Genomic DNA, 23,657 nt, shown 5'->3' with positions numbered 1-23,657 from the left:
TCTCTTTTGCACGTCCTAATATAATTGTTCCAAATCATTTCTTTAAACCAAATTATAATTCCACCCAGAAGACCTTGGCAATGTGGAGAAAAGTTGTCCTTCCAATAAAATAGCATCAGGTATGGCTCTGACAGATACCAGGAGACGTTCTGTTAACTTTAATACATTTGGCAAAACTCCTAAACCTTCCATTCTTTTTTCCCCCTTGCCAAAATAAATTAAAAAAAAAACCCCCTGAGAGTTGGCCACAATGTCAGGATATGGTCAGCAGAGGGCACCACACACCAGCCTCTTGTCTCATTTGGGCGGGGTGGGGGGGGGGGGGGGACAGATACAACACACATTACACACCCCGGCTTTTTTGGGGTGGTGGGCTGTACGGATCTTCACACACAAACCTACCGTTATGCTGTACCCCTTCTGTTTGCCAGCCCCCCCTCCCCCCAAGTTCCACATTCCATCATACAAAACAGATCTGGATGATTTAGGGCTATCCAAACTCCATGCACTGACTTTTCTTACACTAAGGTTTCCTCCTGCAATTCCTCCCAATCCCTAATGCTTTTCACATGCCTCCTGGGGGTGTCCCAGGACCCACATCTATTAATCTTCTTGCTGCCGATGCCTTTTCAGCAAACCCTCCTCTCTCCAGCCCCCTCCAGCCGCTTCCTATCGCCTTTTCCAACACTGAGGGTGGGGATCCTACAGAATCCCACCCCCATCCCCAGATCTGATTGATAGTGAAGTTGCAGCGGCCATGAATGGGGAAATCCCCCCCTCCTACTGGGCTGCTGGGGCCCCCAAAAGAGCGAGAGAGAGCGAGGGGGAAATGATCCCGGTTTAGCTGTTTGCAAGGTTGCATTCGCACAGGCAGCGTTGGGGTTGGGTTTTGCAACCAGAGCAGAGGCCGGGCAGCCAGGTTGGGTGATGGGGGGGGGGGGGCATGAAGCAGTTGGGGATAACAGTGACACCCCCCCCTCCTCCTCTTTTCTAGCCTTCCCGTCTTGGCATGGCAAAGCAGAAGAATTGCAGCCAGCGGCAAGCCGCGTGCCCGGAATACAGAGGCAGGCACCGGAATGCACCGAGCCAAGAGCAAGGCGTTTCTCTCCGGGAGCCCCTGGGGTCCCTCGCTCCGCATAGCGCCTTCTGGTCGCAGGAAAGGGGTTTTGCTTCTCTGCTCGGTGCAGGCCCCAAACTTCAAGTGTGCACACATGTCGTTCCTCTCCACCCATTCCCCGCCGGTCCTTGGACAGAAAAGAGCAGCATTTGGAAAAAAAACAAACCACGATGGGCGGGGGGGGGGGGGGGCGCTCGCCTGGCCCTCTGCAATATCCCACGGCGGTGCAGTGGCGGGGAGTTCCGTCGGCTTCCTGCCTCCTTTGCTCCCGATCCGCCCCATCTCCGCGGATGCGTCTTGCAGGGACGCAAAGGAGCGGATAATCTCGACCCAGTTCGGTTCAGCTCGTGCACACGCACCGCTTTATAAATATCTTGTGAAATGGTTTTTCAGGTTTAACGGTGGGCTGCGCGCTTGGGTGCGAGAAGCAGTGCCAGGCGGGGAAACGGGGTGTGTGGGGGGGCGGGGTGGGGGTGTTGAATAGGGTCGCCTCTGACTGTAGGTGACCCAAGAGGCGCGGGGGGGGGGGGGCTAGGATCCGAAGTGACCTTATCCCCCTCCCCAGTCATCAATTCCCAAATCCCCTTCCGTCTCTGCAATTAATCCAAACGCCTCCCGCCCCACCCCGGCCACTGAGCATGCAATTTGGGACGCTTGGGAGTTGTGGGGGGGGGGCGGGGGCGACGGGGGGGGGCGTATGCTGGATTTCTGGTAGCCCGATGAGGATGAAGCTCCCGGCTGGGAGGCAGCGATCTGAACAGCAGCTACGCTCCCCCCCCCCCACCCCCATTGCAGAAGCTGCGCGCGGTCCTCCCCCCCCCCCCGCAAGACTCTCTCCAGGGTGGAGCAGGAGGCGACCGCCAGCCGGAGTGGAGCATCTCTCGGTGCCAGGGACGGTGGCTCGGCTCGAGAGCTGTTGTGCTGCCATCCCAGCGCCTCACGCCGCCCCCCCCCCCCCAGCCGGGTCCATCCGATCCGCTCTCGCTTTGCAAGGAAAAGGGGGGAGAGCAGGCTGGGGGGGGGGGAGGCAGCGGGGCTGGAAGGAAGCATCCAGTCCGCCTGCACCATGGACAAGTGATCTGAGACGACTCAGCCCCCCCACGTCCCTCCCCTGCCTCGGCGGGGGTGCCTACATCTGAAGGGGGGGGGTTGCAGCCCGCCTCCCCACCGTCCTGTCACCTCGCATCCGTCTCCCAAGACCTTCTGACTGCCAGGTAAGAGCAAAATTGGGGGGGGGGGAGTGGTATCGCGGTGGGGGGGCGGTGGCGTTGAGACTGGTAATAGGGTGGGAGAAAGGAGTTCCTTGCCTTGGGGAGGGGTTGCATATGCGTTGGGCTCTCCCTTTATATCCTACCGATGCGTCTACACTGACTCTGTATCAAACGATGAAAGTTGACTGGGGGTAAATCAGGGGTTGGGTTATTGTTAAGCAACCCCCCCCCCCCAAAATTGCAAGGGAAGCAACGATGCATGGTCTGGCGGTTTATTGGGTGGGGGCTGCATTCCTTGGTTTTTGAGCTCTGACATGGGGAGAAGATACCTGGCAAGTTCTGGGGGGGTGGCAAAGAATAGGAATGCTTTAGAAAATCACCAGGGAAAAGGATCTTTTTGGAAGGCGGGGGGGGGGGGGCGCTGGAGTCGTGGAAAAGAGGAAAACGTGTGTGTGTGGGGGGGAGACAGGACAGGGGGCAAGCTAGGAGTAGGAGAGAGAGGGTCCTTGTGTACATTTTCTAGCCATCCCCAAATTTGAGAAAGGGAAAGGGTCTCGCTCCCTGTGCATTTTCCTCCGAAGCATACATGCCTACCCATAAGTTTGAGGGTTTGTTGATCAGGGTTAAGCTACCTCTTCCCCCAGTAAAACACACACAAACACTGCAGGTTTCTTGGGCTCCTGAGTCTTCCCCCCCCCCCTCCAGATAACACCCCTTTGCCAACCCTCCCACTGGAAAAAAAAACCTGCTGTCCAGGAACTGTTTGCACATAAACACACATGCCCAGAAAACAATTCGCTGAGACTTGGGATGCTCACTGGTGCCAAGGCTTTTCATTAGAGGGCTTCCCCCTCCTCCCCCCCCCTTCCTCCCCATCCATTCTGCATGCGGGTGGGGGGGGTGAATCGGTGGCTTCCCTTCTTCGGGAACACAAGCCACAGCAGTCAACACAAAGCGCACCACATAAGGGAGCAGGCAACACAAGACACAGCACGTGGACACATCGCCTGGCACTAGAAAGGACCTGCTAGGATACACTTGCCCTGCCATGCACAAGGGACACAGCCTACTCTTGCTCTCAGTTGTGAACACACAGCGATTGTGGTACGTGGAGACACGGGTGTTCACACCATCAACCACACGCCCCACTTTCGGGTTTGGGTTTACTAACCCGCACAAACTGGGATAGGGCCAGCAATTTAGCACGTGCATGGAAGGCATGCAATGGGCATTGAAGCGTGGAATGTGCATCGGATGTGGAACACGCTTGCAAAGAAACTGGGGGGGGGGGGGAACCAGTGTGCAGCTGCAAAAGCATACCAAAAAGAGGGTGACGTTTGGTGTGTGCCAAGAAAGAAGAGTGCCCGTGTCCGAAAGAAAGATGGCTCGCAAAATAGCTGCACCCAGAGTTCAAAAGGGCATGTCGAGAGGGCTGTTGTTCTGGCTGCCCCTGGTTTTTCTGGGCAGGTCCCACGTGGCTCAGAGCCAGGTGGATAGGATGGCATTGGCATCTTGCCAGCCAGCTTTTTCCTCTGCCAAAATATCCTTGTTCTGCCAATGAACCTCAGGCCCATCACTTATGTCTGCAGTTACAAAGGATGCGGGTGGAGGGCCAATAACTGCAGGGGGTGGCCTCTTCAGACCCTTTGGGTACTGTCATTAAGTGCCAGCAAACTTGGGCAGGAGTTGGCATTCGTCCAAGGTTGGCCCCTTCTTGCTTTGGAGAAGGCAGCTGGACACACGTTTTTACTACACACAGGATGTTAGAAGTGGAAGGAACCCAAAAGACCCTGGGCCTTGCTTCCTGTCCCCATGGGCCTGTGTGTATGTGCATGTGAAAAAAACGTTCGCTCTTAAAATGTGCACGTCCGTGCCTGGAGCGCACACCTTTTTCATAATCTCCCACCTTCTGTGTATCGTTTCATGTGTGTTATCCAGGGTGTGATGCAAACCACAGCTTTGCTTCTGTGAACTAGTTTCCGTTGCCAGAGTCTGGCACTGGAGCATATGGAACAATAAGGAAGAGAATATCCTAGGGTCTAGAGCATGGATAAAGTGCTTTCCCATCATAGCTGTGTCATCCTGAAGTTGGTGTGAGCCTGGACCTACCTAATTCTAGAAAATAAACAATATGTAATACACTCTCTGGGACTGTACACTGGCTACACATTGACACATCTTACAGACCCTCAACCATTTTACACTCCTGCGTCTGTGCCTTTCTTCATCCCCTTTTCCCATATATGCACACCTCTCAGGTGTTCCCTAAATCACGTTGATTTTGCACCAGTTTTTACAGGTGTGTTTGCGCTGTCACTGCATGCCCTCCCCAGCAACCACAGACATTTTTGCACGAGCTCTGGGATATCCCTCGGCACATGTCTGCCTGCGAATGCTCAAATCTCAGGCTCATTCTGCACAAGCGAGTCGCACGTTCCATTTTCTCCTCAATTTGGCCACTTCACACATGATAGATTTTCAATAAAGACATAATGTCTCTAGGGATAAACAGGTGCCACATGTCTGGCAGCCTCAGAGAGCGTGTGTGTTGTGGGAATCTCCGCTGGGAAGCCGGACTGGGTCCCGTAGCAGACACGGGTTCTGGGCTCACTCTTGGCAGCGGGTTGGATTCTGTGAACCATAAACACCACGGTGCTTATGGACACCTTCCCCACAGCAACCGACCGAGACCTCTAAAAGATCAGAATGCGCACCGCGAGCTCCAGTCCCTGTGTAATTTTGGTTGCTATTTTCTGCCTCTTCTCTAGCCATACTATACTATAAACTTATGCTATACAATGCTTTAATTATAGTATGCTATGTTATGCTATTAGAACGATAACCGTACTATAACCATTTGTGAGTCGGGGTGTCTAAAATTCCTCTGGCATTTATTGGTGATCGTTTCAACGGGTAGCTGTTGGTCTGCAGTAGAATAGCTAGATTCGAATTTAGTGAGCACTGTAGAGACTGACTAGATTTTCCAAGGTATATACTTTTGGGCGTCAATGCTCCCTTCTTCGGGTACCCTGAAGGTTTTGTTAGTCTCTGCACTGCTCCTGGACTCGAATCTAACTGTTTGCGGGATGTCTGTGCTGTCTGGACTGTGTCCCAAAACAGACACGATTTATGGTCTCACAGTCGGCTGGATTCTGTGTACCACAAGCCCCCCAGTGCTTATGGACATCTTTCCCACCTTTCCCCCGGCAACCGACTGAAATATCGGAATGTACACCGCTAGTTTTAATCCCTCTGTAAATTTCCGTTGCCATTTTCGACATCTTTTCTAGCTATAGGATGCTATAACCTTATACTATACAGTACTTTATATTATACTATGCTACGCTATAACAATAACTGTGCTATGGAGCAGCAGTGGCGTAGGAGGTTAAGAGCTCGTGTATTTAATCTGGAGGAACCGGGTTTGATTCCCCGCTCTGCCGCCTGAGCTGTGGAGGCTGATCTGGGGAATTCAGATTAGCCTGTGCACTCCCACGCACGCCAGCTGGGTGACCTTGGGCTAGTCAGCTTCTCGGAGCTCTCTCAGCCCCGTCCACCTCACAGGGTGTTTGTTGTGAGGGGGGAAGGGCAAGGAGATTGTAAGCCCCTTTGAGTCTCCTGCAGAAGGGGATATAAATCCAAACTCTTCTATAACTTTTTTTTTTTTAAGGTGGGGTGTTTAGAATTCCTCTGGCGTTTGTTTGTCGGTGATAGTTTCAGAAGGCAGCCGTGTTGTTGATCTGCAGTAGAATAGCCAGTTTCGAGTCCAGTAGCACCTTGAACAAGACTTTCCAAGGTTTAAGCTTTTGACACTCAAATTTTCAGATATCCTGAAAATCTTGTTAGTTTCCAAACTGCTACTGGACTTGAATCTGTTTATTGGATGTCTTAGGTCAGTGGTGGCGAACCTATGGCAAGGGTGCCAGAGGTGGCACTCAGAGCCCTCTCTGTGGGCATGTGCAAACAGAGTCACCCCCCCCCCCCACACACACACATCTAGGCTGGCCTGGGCCGCTGGGCTCGATTATTAGCATTAAATTACCTAGCTTTGGGGAAGCAGTGTAGGTAACCCTGTTAAGCGCTGTTAAACCCCACTGATTTTCATGCAAAGAACTAAAGCGCGATGCTTTACCTGGGAGTAAGCTTGGTTGCTGGCAATGGGGCTTACTTTGGAGTAAACCCTCCTAGGGTCATGATTCACCCGTTGGGAGAGTTGCATGGTTGCTTCAAAGCAAAGCCACCGGCTACCACCAAGCTTACTCCTGAGTAACGCACGCCTCGGAGCCAACCGCTTTTTCTAAACTAAAACCTCAGTTTTCAGGTTAAATTGCCATGTTGGCACTTTGCAATATATAAGTGGGTTTTGGGTTGCAATTCGGGCACTCGGTCTCGAAAAGGTTCGCCATCGCTGTCTTAGGCTGTCTGCTTGAATGGAGGTGGGAGATTGTGTTGTCTGCCCTGTCTCAGCAAGACTTATAACTGAAATAAATAAACAAACTCCATGCGTGAAGTGACCCTAGAATGATGCTTGAAGCCACAAGCTGAAGAGATAGATAGAAGTCTTCTTCCATGGAGTCTCTGTCTCTATGCTCCAGGAAGCTAAAATATTTTTTTTCCACATCTTGTGTAATATTTTCACACAGCCATTCGCTCAGAGAGGAAATGGGGGACAGAGGGACATCTCCTCTCCTCTTCACCAAGGAAGAGGGCAAGCAGAAGTAGAAGAATAATGGGGCACCATGCTTCCTTCCCCCCGCCCCCCTACAATCCGTACAAACAGCAGTGGATGGATTAGAGATAGGGATTACAGTGCCAGATTGCCCAGACAAATGGGCACAGGGGCCGATTTAGGACAGAGCCAGATGACGGAGAGGCAGGAGAACCCAGGACAATGGAAAGAGCAGCAGAGGCGGATGTAAACTCTGCCATTCAGCGGTTGATGGAGTAGCTTGGTACTACCCCCACCCCCCCACCCCCCGGCTGCATGGCTTGTTTTAAGAGCCCTCTGTCATCCACTGACTGCAAAATAACCGCATTTCAAAATACATTTTCCTTGAATTGGGGAGAATAAATTGCATCACATGAATTCCCTCTCCTTTTCTCCTAAACAAATACAAGCTCACTTATTCCCTATTCGACTCAGGTAACTTACCTCAGATTCACCAAGGAGGGACCAAGTGACTCAGCTCTGAATCAAGAACCCTCCCCCCCCCCCAAAAACACACATGTATCTTGCCTAGGAACCAGCGTGGTGCAGTGGTTAAGAGCAGGTGGATTCTAATCTGGAGAACCAGGTTTGATTCCCCAGCCCTCCACGTGAGTGGCAGAGGCTTATCTGGTGAACTGGATTGGTTTCCCCGCCCCTTCACATGAAGCCTGCTGGGTGACCTTGGACCAGTCCCAGTTCTCTCAGAACTCTCTCAGCCCCACCTACCTCACAAGGTGTTTGTTGTGGGGAGAGGAGGGGAAAGGAGCTTGTGAGTTACTTTGAGTCTCTTTACAGGAGAGAAAGGTGGGATATAAATCCAAACTCTTCTTCTTCTTCTCCTTCGCCACAAACTCACTGAATAGACTTGGGCAAACTTCCATTTTCAGCCTCAGCTCCTCAGCAATATGGGGAGACAATAGTGCTGACTGGCCTTACAAGGATGTTGTATTACTGAAATAAAGTAGGGAAAACTCCTTGGACACTCCACCAAAATGCTTATTGTGATCAAACTGCCCCCACTGGATTTTTCCTACCCAATCTCCCTCTATGCTATTATTGACATTCATGGTTAATATTAACAAACTAATATGCCTAAATGGATTTCAGAAGGCGGGATTCTGTTCACCGGCTCCTAGCATCGTTGACTCTGTCCTACAACCAGGAAACCTGCGGCTTGATTTTATTTAGGAGAGGGAAATGCACTGTGTTCAACCTCAAAGAACTCTTTACATTCTGGGATGTAAAACACAGAGGTTTCAACTACGGTTTAAAAGTAGGTTTGCCAACCTCCAGGTGGTGGCTTGAGATTTCCTGGGTTTACAACTGATCTCCTGGCAAAAGTGATCCGTTCTTCTGGAGAAAATAGCCACTCTGGAGGATGAACTCTCTGGTGTTACACCCCCATTCCCTCCCCTCTACAAACCCTGCCTTCCCCAGGCTTCATCCCTAAGAACTTTTCCTTGAGAGCTAGTGTGGTATAGTGGTTAAGAGCAGGTACACTAATCTGGAGAACTGGGTTTGATTCCCCGCTCTGCCACTTGAGCTGGGGAGGCTTATCTGATGAACCAGATTAGTTTGTGCGCTCTAACACATGCCAACTGGGTGATCTTGGGCTAGTCACAGTTCTTGGAGCTCTCTCAGCCCCATCTACCTCACAGGGTGTTTGTTGTGAGGGGGGAAGGGAAAGGAGTTTGTAAGCCACTTTGAGTCTCTTTACAGGAGAGAAGGGGGGATATAAATCCAGCTCTTCTTCTTCTTCTTCTTCTTCTTCTTCTTCTTCTTCTTCTTCTTCTTCTTCTTCTTCTTCTTCTTCTTCTTCTTCTTCTTCTTCTTCTTCTTCTTCTTCTTCTTCTTCTTCTTCTTCTTCTTCTTCTTCTTCTTCTTCTTCTTCTTCTTCTTCTTCTTCTTCTTCTTCTTCTTCTTCCTCCTCCTCCACCACCACCACCACCACCACCACCTCATTAGGCTGAGAACCTTATAAAATTAAAAGAACAGTGACTGAATTTCCTTCCCCCATGGCTGTGGGGTAGGATTCTGGTAGGGAATATATAGGCATAAACCCTCTTTCCCTAAAAGCTTTCACTGTCTTCAGCTACAAACCTATGCATACTTCCTTGGAAATGTAACCCTATTATAATCAATGGGGTTTTCTTCTGAGTAAATATACATAATTTGGGATAGTTGATTTCTGCCTTGAGCTAGGGCAGTGGTGGCGAACCTATGGCACGGGTGCCAGAGGTGGCACTCAGAGCCCTCTCTGTGGGCACGTGCAAACAGAGTCGCCCCCGCATCTAGGCTAGCCTGGGCCGTTGGGCTCGATTATTAGCATTAAACCGAAGACCTAGTTTTGGGGAAGCAGTGTAGATAACCCTGTTAAGCGCTGTTAAACCCCACTGATTTTCATGCAAAGAACAAAAGCGTGACCTGGGAGTAAGCTTGGTTGCTGGCAATGGGGCTTGTTTCTGAGTAAACCCTCTTAGGGTCGTGATTCACCCATTGGAAGAGTTGCACGGTTGCTTCAAAGCAAAGCCACCGACTACCACCAAGCTTACTCCCGAGCAACCCACGCCTCGGAGCCAACCGTTTTGTCTAAACTAAAACCTCAGTATTCAGGTTAAATTGCCGTGTTGGCACTTTGCGATAAATAAATGGGTCTTGGGTTGGCATTTGGCACTCGGTGTCGAAAAGGTTCGCCATCACTGAGCTAGGGGGATGCTTGGAAACAGTTCTTTTTTAAAAAATGCCACTTAGGCCTGTCTTTTTGCCGTTTCCCATGCACGGAATCCCAACGAAAGCCCGAGACTGATTAATAACAAAATTAATATTTAGTATTCATAAAGTGCTTCAACACCAAATGCTGCACAGTCATTGAGTTAGAACGAACAAGCCTTGCAGATTCATTGGCCTAACCACGTTTGATTTTTATGAGGCCTGTTTGATTTTCAAAACGCCTGACTCCAGCTTCCCATACCTAATTAGCAACATTAACAAGTGACATTCTTCCAGATTTCTTTTTGTTCACTAGCCTGAGTTGCACTAACTTTTGAAGTCAGGTGCATAAACAAATGTCCCAACTGTCCCTATTTACCAAAGAACAGGGACGAGTCCTGATTTACTGGACTCTGTCCCTAGAACAGCAGTAGAGCTGTTTACAAGTAACACTGACTACTTAAGAAGATGAGTTTGGATTTATACCCCACCTTCCTCTCCTGTAAGGAGACTCAAGGCAGCGTACAAGCTCCTTCCCTTCCTCTCCCCACAACAGACACTTTGTGAGGTAAGTGGGGCTCCGAATGAACTCTGACCAGCCCAAGGTCATCCAGCAGGAATGTAGGAGTGGGGAAACAAAACTGGCTCACCAGATAAGAGTCTGCCACTCTTGTGGAGGAGTGGGGGATCAAACCCAGTTTTCCAGATTAGAGTCCACCTGCTCTTAACCGCCACGCCACGCTGGCTCTCATGTACAGCAGTACAATCTGTGTGCACGTGATTATTTGTATGTGTGTTTAAGGCCTTGCGCGGCCTGGGACCCTTGTACCTTCGGGACCGCATTACCCCATATGTCCCAACTCGACCTCTGCGCTCAGCAGAGGCCAATTTACTGGAGGTCCCCGGCCCCTCAATGATGCGGCTGGCCTCCACTCGAGCCAGGGCCTTCATGGCTCTGGCGCTGGCCTGGTGGAACACTCTCCCTCCAGCTGTCCAGGCCCTGTGGGACCTTGGGGATTTCCGCAGGGCCTGTAAGACTGAGTTGTTCCACCGGGCCTTTGGAGAGACCAGCCGCTGAGGATGCCCCTGCTCCCTCCTCTTTACCCCTATGGGCCCTAATACCATCAGGACCCATTATTTCGCATTAGGAGGGTTTCGTAAGGGTGCTGGTGATGTTTTAAGATACTACTGTTGTTTTAATTATATGTATGTTTTTAGCTGATGTTTTATCTGTACACCGCCCTGAGCCCTTAAGGGATAGGACGGTATACTAAATTTAATTAATAATAATAATAATAATAATAATAATAATAATAATAATAATAATAATAATAATAATAATAATAATAATAATAATAATTTTCTTGTTACATGCAACAAATGAAATTTAAACCCCCAGTGTTTTACTGCACTAAACCTTGATTCTATTTGTTAGGTGAGCTGACTTTTTCGTATAAACAGACATATGGACAGGATATACGTGCGCTCAGTCTAATATGTGAATAGGGCTACTGTCCCTTCAGAGGGGTGCCTTGTGAAAATATTGTTAGTTCAAGTTGTCATTCTACAAACTTATTTATTTTCATTTTATTCCATTTAATATCCCGCCCTCCCCAGCCTAAGCCAGGCTCAAGGCAGCTAACACACTTATTAAAATCACATTATTACGGCCAATAAATCACATAATTACAGTTAAAAACATTCTAACATAGAAATTTCCCTAGATGCCAATGAATCAATCCATTGCCCATATAACTTATACTCACACCTGGGGTGGGGTGTAATAATCACAGGGGCCAGCATAACTCAATATACACCATATGGCTTTGGTTGTAGGCCCCGCAAAGCATTTCAGTCTTGCATGCTCTCCGGAACTGTTTAATGTCCCGGAGAGCTCTGAAGTCTGCTAGTAAGGCGTTCCACCACTTGGGAGCCAGATCCAAAAAATCCCTGGCTCTAGTGGAAGCCAGCTGTATGTTCTCGGGGTTGGGAATCACTTAGAGATTGCTGTCGGAGGAGTGAAGAGTCCTTCATGGGCAGTATGTGGATCCTGCAGATACGATGGTCTCAGCTGCTCAAGGCTTTGAAGGTTCGTACGAAAACCTTGAAAATGATCCAGAATTCAACTGATAACCAGTGCAGGTATAAGTCTTATATGTCTTATTTCAGGGGTCGGCAACCTTTACCACCCAAAGAGCCATTTGGACCCATTTTCCATAGCCCCAAAGATCTACCGAGCCGGAGGGGTGGCTCCGCATGGAACTGCTTCCGGTTCGGCCCCTCCACTCACCTTTCCTTCCAGCGCTGGAAGGTGGAGGCAGGGAAACCCCTTATCCCAACAAAGCAGGCAGCCGCCTGCTCCGTGGGGCAGAGGGGGGATGGCGGCTGCGGGGATGGGAGATGCGGCTGCTCTGGAGGGACATGCCCATGCTACCCTCTGACCTCCAGGGGTCAGAGGGCAGCGTGGGCATGTCCCTCCAGCCCTCCAGAGCAGCACTGGAAGGAGAGGTGTGTAGAGGGGACGCGAAAAGCAGCACCCTTACGCACGGAGCCGCCTCTAGTTCGGCCCGTCCACTCAACCTTTCCTTCCAGCGCTGCTCTGTAGGGACATGCCCACGCTCCCCTGTTTTTGGCCAGCATGGTTAAGAGCAGGTGGATTCTAATTTGGAGAACTGGGTTTGATTCCCCATTCCTCCACCTGAGTGTCAGAGGCTTATCTGGTGAACCAGATGTATTTCCGTACTCCTACATTCCTGGTGGGTGACCTTGGGCTAGCTCCAGTTCTTTGGAGCTCTCTCAGCCCTACCTACCTCACAAGGCATCGGTTGTTACAGAAGAGAAAAGTGGGGTATAAATCCAGACTCCTCCTTCTTCAAAGGAGAGAAGGGCAAGCTATATATGAAGCACATTTTAATTTTTCAGAGTTTCCTTCCTACAGTCTCAAGAAGTTAAATCTATGAGTGTATGGGAGGGTGCATCTTGCCTCTAGAGCACAGGTGTCAAACTCACGGCCCTCCAGATGTTATGGACTACAGCTCCCATCATCCCCTGCCAGCATGATGCTGGCAGGGGATGATGGGAACTGTAGTCCATAACATCTGGAGGGCCACGAGTTTGACACCTGTGCTCTAGAGTGCACAAAAGAAACATATGCGTATGGACACTAAGGCACCATGCTTCGTGCAACCGGAGGGATGTATTTTGAACTTTTGATAATAGAGTGTCAGACAATGGGGCTAACCCACCCACCCACGCCCAAAGTCTTCAACTCAACAGCCCATCAGCGTTTTGGCCTTATATGAGTGGCAGGCCAGCCATTGCGGAACAAATGAACACTGCGTATACCAAGCATCGGTGAAGGGCCTCCAGCCATGTGTTGTGGTGGGAGGGGGCTGGGATTGGTAAAGGGACCTTTGGTATAAGAATTAGGGTTTTACAAGTATAGTGATAGTGAAATGCTGGAGGATTTTAAAAAAATTCATTCACAATCTTACTTGGACTCAAGGAGCAGCAGTGGTGTAGTGGTTAAGAGCAGGTGTACTCTAATCTGGAGGAACCGGGTTTGATTCCCCGCTCCTGCCGCCTGAGCTGTGGAGGCTTATGTGGGGAATTCAGATTAGCCTGGGCACTCCCACACACGCCAGCTGGGTGACCTTGGGCTAGTCACAGTTCTTCTGAGCTTTCTCAGCCCCACCTACCTCACAGAGTGTTTGTTGTGAGGGGGGAAGGGCAAGGAGTTTGTAAGCCCCTTTGAGTCTCCTGTAGGAGAGAATGGGGGGTAGAGGTGGCATCCAGCAGGTTCTCACAGGTTCCCGAGAGTAGGTTACTAATTATTTGTGTGTGCCGAGAGGGGGTTACTAATGGGTGATTTTGCCACGTGATTTTTGCCTTAGTTACGCCCCTCCTCTCAGCAGTAGCGCGCAGAACTTGAAGCAGTCTAGCAGGAGGTGCACCGGCGTGCGTGGCAGCCTGCGCCTGCGTCCATTCGTTTCCCGCCCAAGGACCGGCGCAGTGGCTGCGTCCTTGCCACACCCCGCCCAGGAATGCCCCGCCCCAGGAATGCCCGGCCACGCCCCCGTCATGCCCCGCCCAGCCCCATTGGCGCTACGCCACAGTTTGAATCCTACCACTATGGGAACCTATTACTAAAATTTTTGGATCCCACCACTGATGGAGGGATTTAAATCCAACTGTTCTTCTTCTTCAAATACAATAGAACTATTTGGTCAATCAGTAAACCAATTACAAATCAGGATAATATTTGAATGATTTCTATGCAGACAGGATTATACTGTACAAATCATTCATAGTTACTTGGATAAATGATTAAGAACTGTGGTCTACACTACTCTATATAGCTTGCTGAAACTATGATCCTATGAGGTAATTTTTACATCCTTTAATGTGTTGTTTAAATACTTATGCTTTGTTTCAGTTCTGCTTTTAGGGGTCTGGTTGATTCTACATCTCTAGTCCTGCTGCATTGTTTATTGAATTTCCATCCTGCTGGTTGTATACTGAGTCACTCTGGCCGATTATGCACGGTGAGGTTCCCGTGACTTCAAAGAGAATTGGCCGGGGAGTCTTTGTTTTGGGACATGTTCGGCATTATTACCCACTGCCCTGTTTACAGTGGGGCAGAAATTTCCCATCAGCTGGCTTTTTGCTTGCATCCGTGTGTGTGTTTGTGTGTGTGTGTGTGTGTGTGTGTGTGTGTGTGTGTGAGAGAGAGAGAGAGAGAGAGATGTTTCGTGGGTTCTCTATCATGCATCAATGCTTTAATTTTTAATACCTTTAATTTTTATATTTAATCCGATCAATAGATCAATAGATCAACATTAAAAATGCAAACTATTAAAGACAAGTCTCGAATACGACATCCGTACCCTTTGCCCAAACACTGATTGTCCTTTATTGTGGGAAGTGGGGGGAGTAATGGTGGTGTGCAAACCGCAAAAGGACAACGTGAACTGCCATTTCCTAAGCTCCCTGGGTTCATGATTGTCCCAATATGCTGCACACCCAAGCGTCAAGACTGACGGGCTTTTCCCAGTGTGGTCTGGAATCACTGATTGCTTGTGTATAAATCTGCAAGGCTGAAAACATCCCAGTTTGTTGATCAAATGCAAGGACAAGTCGACTTTTTGGACAGATCTACTAATCTTATTGCTTTTACATTTTTTTTAGTACTAGTATCAATGTATTGATCTATTGATAAGGTTATTTAATTTTTTTTTAAACGAGAGATCTAAAGATATGCAGGAGTGGGGAGGCCAGAAGCTAAAGAAATGATACAGCAGGACGATAAGTGGGAAGTAGTCGGCAACAGGGAGGACAGCAAAACAGCATGAGGTGGATAAGACTAGCAAGAGTGGCTGTGGGCGGAGGGAAGAGGTATGGGGCAAAGTGTGCCCACTGGCAAATTTGTCCTGATCTGGCAGTGAAGCAAAATTAAAATCGTGCTATAAGTGGATTTTCTTGCTGCAGAGAGAGTGGAAAGTGAAAGCGGAGCTAGAGGAAATACATCTGTAAAAGAAATCTTGCTGCGGCGGACATTGGCTTCCACAACACAGCAAACACCTTGTGCGTAATCGGTCTTTGTATAATCTGCCTGGAGTCCAAGTGAAGAGGTAGTCTGTAAATGACATGAATAAAATAAAAATAAATAACAATATTTGAATCTAGAGGCGAGTATGCTTAAGTATAACAATATAATGGTTGATAAACTGGCCAAAATTACCCCTATCCCAACCCACAGCCGAGTCACTTCCTAATCAGTTTGCTGCACTATTTTTCGAGAGGTCACCGGGTGCCATCTGATGCACCAATCACAAATAATTTAGAGACACCAGCCACCCAGGATAATTAGATGGCATTTCCCTCAACCTTTCAGGTCCCAGCCCCATTTCCTGACAGTGAGACCTCCACGTGTGGATGCCACCAACTCCTGATGGGCATGGGCAGCCCAAGTATGCCCTGAGTCCCCAGCCAAGTGCCCTTCCCACACTGGCTGGCTGGACCAAGAAGAAAAGAAATGTTTGGATTTATACCCCACTTTTCTTAACTGTAAGGAATCTCAAAGCAGCTTACAAGCTCCTTCCCTACCTCTCCCCACAACAGTCACTCTGTGAGGTAGGGAAGACTCAGAAAGTTCAGACAGAACTGTGAGTATCTCAAGGTCACCCAGCTGGGGAAACAAACCTGGTTTACCAGATTAGAGTCTGCCATCCATGTGGAGGAGTGGGGAATCAAACCCAGTTCTCCAGATTAGGATCCACTGTTCTTAACCACTACACTAGTGGTTCTCAACCTTCCTAACGCCGCGACCCTTTAATACAGTTACTCATGTTGTGGTGACCCCCAACCCTAACATTTATCCATTTTACAGATTGGGAACACTGATGCAGAGCGTCTTAGGCGACCCCTGTGAAAGGGTCGTTCGACCCCCAAAGGGGTCCCGACCCCCAGGTTGAGAACCACTGCACTACATCATGCTGACTCTACAATTTCCTGGGTGACTCCCCCAGGCGGGGTGGCCGGATGGACATAGACATTACAATGGGCAATCACAAGCCACCACACCAATACTGGTCACCCCAGCTGTTCTGGCCACCCCAGCCCTTCCTTGACAGTCCATCAGCTGCTGGGAGGGAGAGGATCCCTGCTGACCCTGTGGTTGTTCTGTCCGGTGGTCCCTGGCACTGCTGTGAAGCCCCTGATGTGGGGCTGCATCACCACCTACCTCCCCAGCTGCCCAGAGGTTGAGCAGCCATCTAATTCATCTTGTTGGCAGCATGGTGAGGGATTGGGGTCTTGCCCCAACCCCCTGCTGGCAGGAGAGTGCCCTAGCACTCTCTGGCTCCCCCTGTTGGGCCGCCGTCTCCCCACCACTCATGGGCAGGCCAGGGCCGTTGATGCTTGACTGCAGATTCCTTCCCTATCGGAATGGAATGGGACCTTCCACTTGATGGGGGAGGACGCAGTGCCCGTGGTATTACCTGATGCCCCACCAACAACTTTGGAGTGGATGCTGCATGTAATCCTTGCACAGCTTGCCACCTTCCAGAACCTTCCATGTTCTCTCTACCTCTAACTCCATCCCCCTCGCTTTACTTAACAGAGACACAGTGATGTCACAGCTGGGTGCATAGGAACTTTATTGAGGGGGCACCCGTCTTCAAACCACTGCGTTGTCTAGGCTGCTGACCAGCCCCACTCCTCTTCACCGATGCATGGCATGATGCATGTTGTGCTGCAGCTGCCAGCTCATCTAACACTTGCAGCTCCCTTGCATGGCAGGTGCACCCACAATAGGCCCAGTTGCTTGACTTTGCAAATGGTGGTGGTGCCACACCTGTGGGGAACATGACAACGGCATGCACAGCGTCAGCTGCAGCCCAAGGGCTGCTTGTTGAATGCTTGTGTCTGGTGACTGTGCAGCCTGTGGTCCTCTTGGGGGCTGCCTCAGGAGGTAAGTGGGACCGGCACTTCTGGCCCAGTCCCCATCAGCTCCAGCTTCCTGGCTCCAGGCCGTCCTGCAGCTGTCCTGTTCCATCTTTGTAGCCACAACTTCCTATTCCTTTCCCACTGCTCCATCAGGAGGATGGTACCCTCCCCTGCAATGAGATGACACGGAGGTTACAGAGGCAAGAGTTGGGCCAGAAAGGGCAGGGTCCAACCCCAACAAGGGGAAGAAGGCCCAATTATAGCAGTTCCTAGCCTCAGCCTCCCACCCAAACAACCCAGCCTTGTCAGCCTTCCCCCCATTTGCCTTATGGGTCCTCTCTGTCTCAATGCAGAGGGGCAATTGTGGTGTAGTGGTTAAGAGCAGCGTGGTGTAGTGGAGAACCGGGTTTGATTCCCCGGTCTGCCACTTGAGCGGTGGAGGCTTATCTGATGAACCAGATTAGTTTGTGTACTCCAACACTTGCCAGCTGGGTGACCTTGGGCTAGTCACAGTTCTTCGGAGCTCTCTCAGCACCAGCCATCTCACAGGGTGTTTGTTGGGGGGGGGGGAGGGAAAGGAGATTGTAAGCCCCTTTGAGTCTCTTTACAGGAGAGAAAGGGGGATATAAATCCAAACTCCTCCTCCTCCTCCTCCTCCTCCCTCTTCTTCTTCTTCTTCTTCTTCTTCATCATCATCTCCAGACTATGTAGAAAATAGATGCTTTGAAGATCCTCCCTCTCCTCCTCCTCCTCCTCCTCCTCCTCCTCCTCTTCTTCTTCTTCTTCTTCTTCTTCTTCTTCTTCTTCTTCTTCTTCTTCTTCTTCTTCTTCTTCTTCTTCTTCTTCTTCTTCTTCTTCTTCTTCTTCTTCTTCTTCTTCTTCTTCTTCTTCTTCTTCTGAATATGTAGAAAATTGATGCTTTGAAGAGTAGATTTTGTAGCATTGTACACCAGTGGGGTCCTTGCTCCACCCCAAATCTCCAGGACTTTCTCAATCTGGATCTGGCAGCTACAAGTCCTGGGGAGCGTCTGGAGGTGCTGTTGTCTTCCTGCCCCACTTAGGGAGCTCCTCTAGCTGATCACTGCTGATGACCAGAATGCAAATCTGGATGGAATCTACCCAGATCCAGACAAGATGGATCAAACCCTGATGCTGCCCTCAATCGTAGGCCTAGTGGAACAGCTCTGTCTTCTTTAGAAAAGTTGCAACTTCCTGTATCGCTAATCATTATTAAGTGGGTTGGGACAAGTGCATGTTTTCACTTTTGTGTGTGTTAAACTTATCTTTTGAACGCTTGAAACCCTATCTCTGTAAACACACCTGCTCAGTCCCCTTTTCCAAAGAGCGGTAAAGGCGAGGGACTAGTGGTTCCGCTTGCCATCCCTTGAGCACGATGACTCGAAAGTGTGAAAGATCATTCAAGTGCTGGCTCGGTCGAGCAAAGCAGGAAACATGTCACTTAAACAGAGACTCTAAAGAGCAGCGCAGAAAGATTGGGCTCAATGTACTAATCTGCCTAGCAGGAAATGCAATTTCAGATTTGTTGGCGGGAGCAGTGAGTACCTAAAGAGAAGCTGATTCTCTTAGGGAAATGCGTATCAGAGGGAAATGGCACCTGGGGACAATACATCCTCTGGGGCCCCCCCTGCGTCCCCTGCACTCAGGGGAGGGGCTTGGGGGAGGCTCAGGCGGGCACTGCAACGGCAGGCAGTCTCCTGGGCCAGCCTGCTGTGGCGCCCATCGAAGCTGCCCCCCCCCCAAGCCCCCTCCCTGCAGACCACATCCTGCCCTCACCAGGCCCTTGGACGCCTAAAGACAGAGCAGGCTGGCTCTGTCTTTAAGAAGAGAAGAAGAAGAGTTTGGATTTATATCCCCCCTTTCTCTCCTGTAGGAGACTCAAAGGGGCTGACAATCTCCTTGCCCTTCCACCCTCACAACAAACACCCTGTGAGGTGGGTGGGGCTGAGAGAGCTCCGAGAAGCTGTGACTAGCCCAAGGTCACCCAGCTGGCGTGTGGATTCTGAATTCCCCAGATAAGCCTCCACAGCTCAGGCGGCAGAGCGGGGAATCAAACCCGGTTCGTCCAGATTAGATACACGAGCTCTTAACCTCCTACGCCACTGCTGCTTTAGGTGCCTCCCCCTCACCAACCCAGCTCCTTTGAGGGGGAGGCAGCTCTTCCGAGCTGGGTTGGCGCAGGGGAAGAGGGGGGTGGGGGCGAATTTGCACGCACACCCCCCGGTCATTGCACCTGGGGTCATTTGACCCCCCCCCCGGTCCCCATTGCAGATACGCCACCGCTCTTAGGAGTAAGGCCTCATTGTTGGGTTGCCCTGCAGTGGCAACCTGGAGATCTCCTAGAATTATAAATAATATTTAGTTGACAGTAATCAGTTCCTTTGGAGGAAACAGCTCAGGATGGTTTCTATGGCATTATACCTCACCCCCTCCCCTCTCCAAATACCTCTCTCCCCAGGCTTCACACTCAAATCTCCAGGAATTCTCCAATCTGAAGTTGGCACCTCTAGGATAGCAGTGGGAGTTTTTCTGATCTCCCAGAACCATAAGGAACAGGGCTTGCAAGACCATTCTTTCACACAGGGAAAAAGATGGAACCCGTCAGTGAAAACCCTAGGGCAGTGGTGGTGAACCTTTGGCACTCCAGATGTTATGGACTACAATTCCCATCAGCCCCTGCCAGTATGGTCAATTGGCCATGCTGGCAGGGGCTAATGGGAATTGTAGTCCATAACATCTGGAGTGCCAAAGGTTCGCCACCACGGCCCTACGGAAAAAGAAATGACTATAGAGCACAGGTGTCAAACTCGCGGCCCTCCAGATGTTATGAACTACAGTTCCCATCATCCCCTGCCAGCTGGCAGGGGATGATGGGAACTGTGGTCCATAACATCTGGAGGGCCGCGAGTTTGACACCTGTGCTATAGAGGAAGAAGACTGCTTCCACATAGAAGTTTTGCTTCAGTTTGACGTTTAAACTGGAGTGTTTTGTGTGTGCGTGTGTGTGTTTGTGAGCATCCACACAACACCATCTTCTAATCGTCTACTATCTCTCTTTTCCCCAACTTTGCTGCAGTCTTTCTCAAATGCGGTTTGGTACCACCTTTTTGGAAAGGTCACAGTCAAAAGCATGAACCGTATTTGTGTACTGTGTGGACAGGAAGGTGTGTATTTTTGCATTTCCTATCCACCTCAGCACCATTTTCCTTGCCTCAGCCCCCCCTCCAATCAACACCCTCACCCCGCCCAAGCAGTTATTTTCTCCAGGGGTCTCTGTAGTCTGGAGATCAATTGTAATAGCAGACCATCTAAGAACATAAGAACATAAAAACTAGCCTGCTGGATCAGACCAGAGTCCATCTAGTCCAGCACTCTGCTACTTGCAGTGGCCCACCAGGTGCCTTTGGGGGCTCACATGCAGGATGTGAAAGCAATGGCCTTCTGCTGCTCCTGCTCCTGAGCACCTGGTCTGCTAAGGCATTTGCAATCTCAGATCAAGGAGGATCAAGATTGGTAGCCATAGATCGACTTCTCCTCCATAAATCTGTCCAAGCCCCTTTTAAAGCTATCCAGGTTAGTGGCCATCACCACCTCCTGTGGCAGCATATTCCAAACACCAATCACACGTTGCGTGAATAAGTGTTTCCTTTTACTAGTCCTAATTCTTCCCCCCAGCATTTTCAATGTATGCCCCCTGGTTCTAGTATTGTGAGAAAGAGAGAGAAATGTCTCTCTGTCCACATTTTCTACCCCATGCATAATTTTATAGACTTCAATCATATTCAATCATATTATAAATAATTTATAGACTTCAATCATATCTCCAGGTACTGCCTGGAAGATGGCAACCCTAGTCCACACAGAGGTTCTTCTCTGCCATGAATTTCAAAATACTGCTTTCTTTTTCTTTTTCTTTCATATAACATTGTCCTCTAATCATCTGCTTTCGAGGCTTTGCCCGTCTTCAGTACATTTTTCCCTCAACCCTTGTTTGGTACAGTCTTTCTGCAGAGAAAGCGCATCAGCAAACCATCTGGATGGGAAGAGGCCCATTTTTCTGCTTTGGCCCCCTCCGCCACGCATATGCGCCATGTACCTCCTGATGGCTTTTTAAAAAATGGTAATTGCTGTAGGGCTATATATATAGTCTAAAACTTCAGCGAGAGATTTGCTTTATTAAAAAACGAAAGCCGGGAGTTCAGATGTACTAGTATCGCTGCAGTAGATTGTTATGTTGTTACTGCAGTATACCACAATAATAATTACAGCTTTTTAAAAAAATAAAAAGCCATTTGGTGTAAAGGCAGGAGGGATACGCAGGAAAAATGGCAGCTGACGGAGGAAACGGCGCACAAAACTCCCAAGCGGACACTCCAATGTGAATGCCTCAGGCAAAGAGAACTACATGGAGGATTGTGTGGCAGCAGCTCAGGGTACAATAGATCTGGCCGTATTATAGGAGATCTGCAAGTCAAATCACACATGCAGCAACACTGAGCGGCAGCGTTTGGAGCGAGGCGGTGGCATTTCGCATCCATGTGCTGTGTGTCGGTGTGTTTGAGTACCGAGAGTCAAGATGACCGCTTCCCACTTTGAGAGACTTGTGATTTCCTCAAGAGGCATAATAGGAACTAGGGACAGATATCAGAAATAGGAGCTTTGGGAGCATGAGGGAATCAGGGTAGTTAAAGAAAGGTGAGTTTCTCCTCTGGCTAGGATTGTCGGCCTCCAGGTGAGGCTTGGAGATTTCCTGGAATTAAAACTGATCCCTAGACACTAAAGATGAATTCCCTTTGAGAAAATGGCTGCTTTGGGGGAACGGTATGACCTTATAACCCACTGAGATCCCTTCCTTCCCCAAACTCCACCTTCCCCAGGCTTTAACCCCAACATCTCTAGGAATTTCCCAACCTAGGATTGGAAACCCCAGTTCTCCCACAATCTTTTCCTCTACCAAAAGCAAAACTGGAGGTTGTAATCTATATTAATGGATGTAATGTTGTAACAGGAAGTAATAGGTGTTTTTTTTTAATTTAATGAACAGGAAGCACAAGAGGGTGATGTTGTATCTGTGACATCAGTTTGTGCTGTGTGTTTGTGTGGGAAAATGGCAAGGAACTCCTGCATTCTGTTCCTCCAGTGGGGGAGAGCCGCAATGCATTTGGGGCAGAGAATGGGAGTTTACTCTCTTTTCCCTTCCAGAAAAGTGTGAAAGAGGCAGGAAGGAAGTGCTTCTTTTGGAAACATTAATCCTGGGTGTTAAAAGTACAAACACAATAAGCAGGATGAGTGTCAGGAGCGTGTCTGTGTTTGCGTGCAAGCTGAAACGGTAATGTCTCTTAGTCGCAGCGAACACAGCAATCCTCAGACATGCTCCTAGGACAGCAGTAGAGCTTCAGAAAGAGAGGAGCCTGGAGGCACAAAGTCTCTGAACATGGACAGAGAATAAAAACTACAAGAGAGCAACAACCAGCTCATAATAAACACCAGGCTTAATAAACATCAGGTGTGCTAAATGAACAATCCTGTGCCCGGGGGCAGGAATCACAGGAACATACGCCACAGAAACCTTGGCATGGGCTGAGCAAATGTTTGATGATCCGTAAGGAGGTTTCCCAGATTCCCTGTGGTCACTGGCAGGGGATGGAGAGTAGGGTTGCCAGATCCAGGCAGGGAAACTCCCGGAGATTTGGGGGTGAAGTCTGAGGAGAACAGGGATCTCGATGGGATACTGTGCCATGGAATCAACTCCCCCAAGCATCCGTTTTCTCCAGGAAAATTGATCTGTATAGTATGAAGGTGAGCTGTAATTCTGGGGAATCCCCAGGTCCCACCAGGAGTTGGCAAACCAGGAACCAGGTTTGATTCCCCGCTCTGCCACTTGAGCTGTGGAGGCTTATGTGGGGAATTCAGATTAGCCTGTGCACTCCAACACACGCCAGCTGGGTGACCTTGGGCTAGTCGCAGTTCTTCTGATCTCTCTCAGCCCCACCCACCTCACAGGGTGTTTGTTGTGAGGGGGGAAGGTCAAGGAGATTGTAAACATCACCCTCTTCTTCCTCTTCCTCTTCCTCTTCCTCTTCCTCTTCCTCTTCCTCTTCCTCTTCCTCTTCCTCTTCCTCTTCCTCTTCCTCTTCCTCTTCCTCTTCTTCTTCTTCTTCTTCTTCTTCTTCTTCTTCTTCTTCTTCTTCTTCTTCTTCTTCTTCTTCTTCTTCTTCTTCTTCTTCTTCTTCTTCTTCTTCTTCTTCTTCTTCTTCTTCTTCTTCTTCTTCTTCTTCTTCTTCTTCTTCTTCTTCACCACGCTGGTGATCTAAAAAACCAGAGAATTCCAAATTCTGCCATCTTTCATTTAAGACCTACCAAGTACGACAACAATAACCGACCAGGTTTTTCCTTTGACTCTGCCCAGGGTTGCCAGGTTCTCATCTGTGAAGGCTGAACTCCTTAC

The 23,657-nt window shown here is 49.5% G+C and overlaps 1 protein-coding gene across 1 annotated transcript in view; it reads left to right on the top strand.

Moving 5' to 3' along the window:
• The first annotated feature begins 1,968 nt into the window (after positions 1-1,968).
• Positions 1,969-23,657, top strand: part of LOC125441603 (sodium/calcium exchanger 1-like) — a 61,616-nt gene continuing 39,927 nt past the window's right edge. The window contains exon 1 of the mRNA XM_048512243.1: positions 1,969-2,331. The gene's annotated coding sequence lies outside the window, so the exon portion shown is untranslated. The remainder of the gene's footprint in view (positions 2,332-23,657) is intronic.

The sequence above is a fragment of the Sphaerodactylus townsendi genome, linkage group LG01 (genome assembly GCF_021028975.2).
Source record: "Sphaerodactylus townsendi isolate TG3544 linkage group LG01, MPM_Stown_v2.3, whole genome shotgun sequence".
Classification (NCBI taxonomy): Eukaryota; Metazoa; Chordata; class Lepidosauria; order Squamata; family Sphaerodactylidae; genus Sphaerodactylus; species Sphaerodactylus townsendi.
Note: the sequence above shows the minus strand (reverse complement) of the source record. Positions and strands in the feature narration are given on the sequence as shown.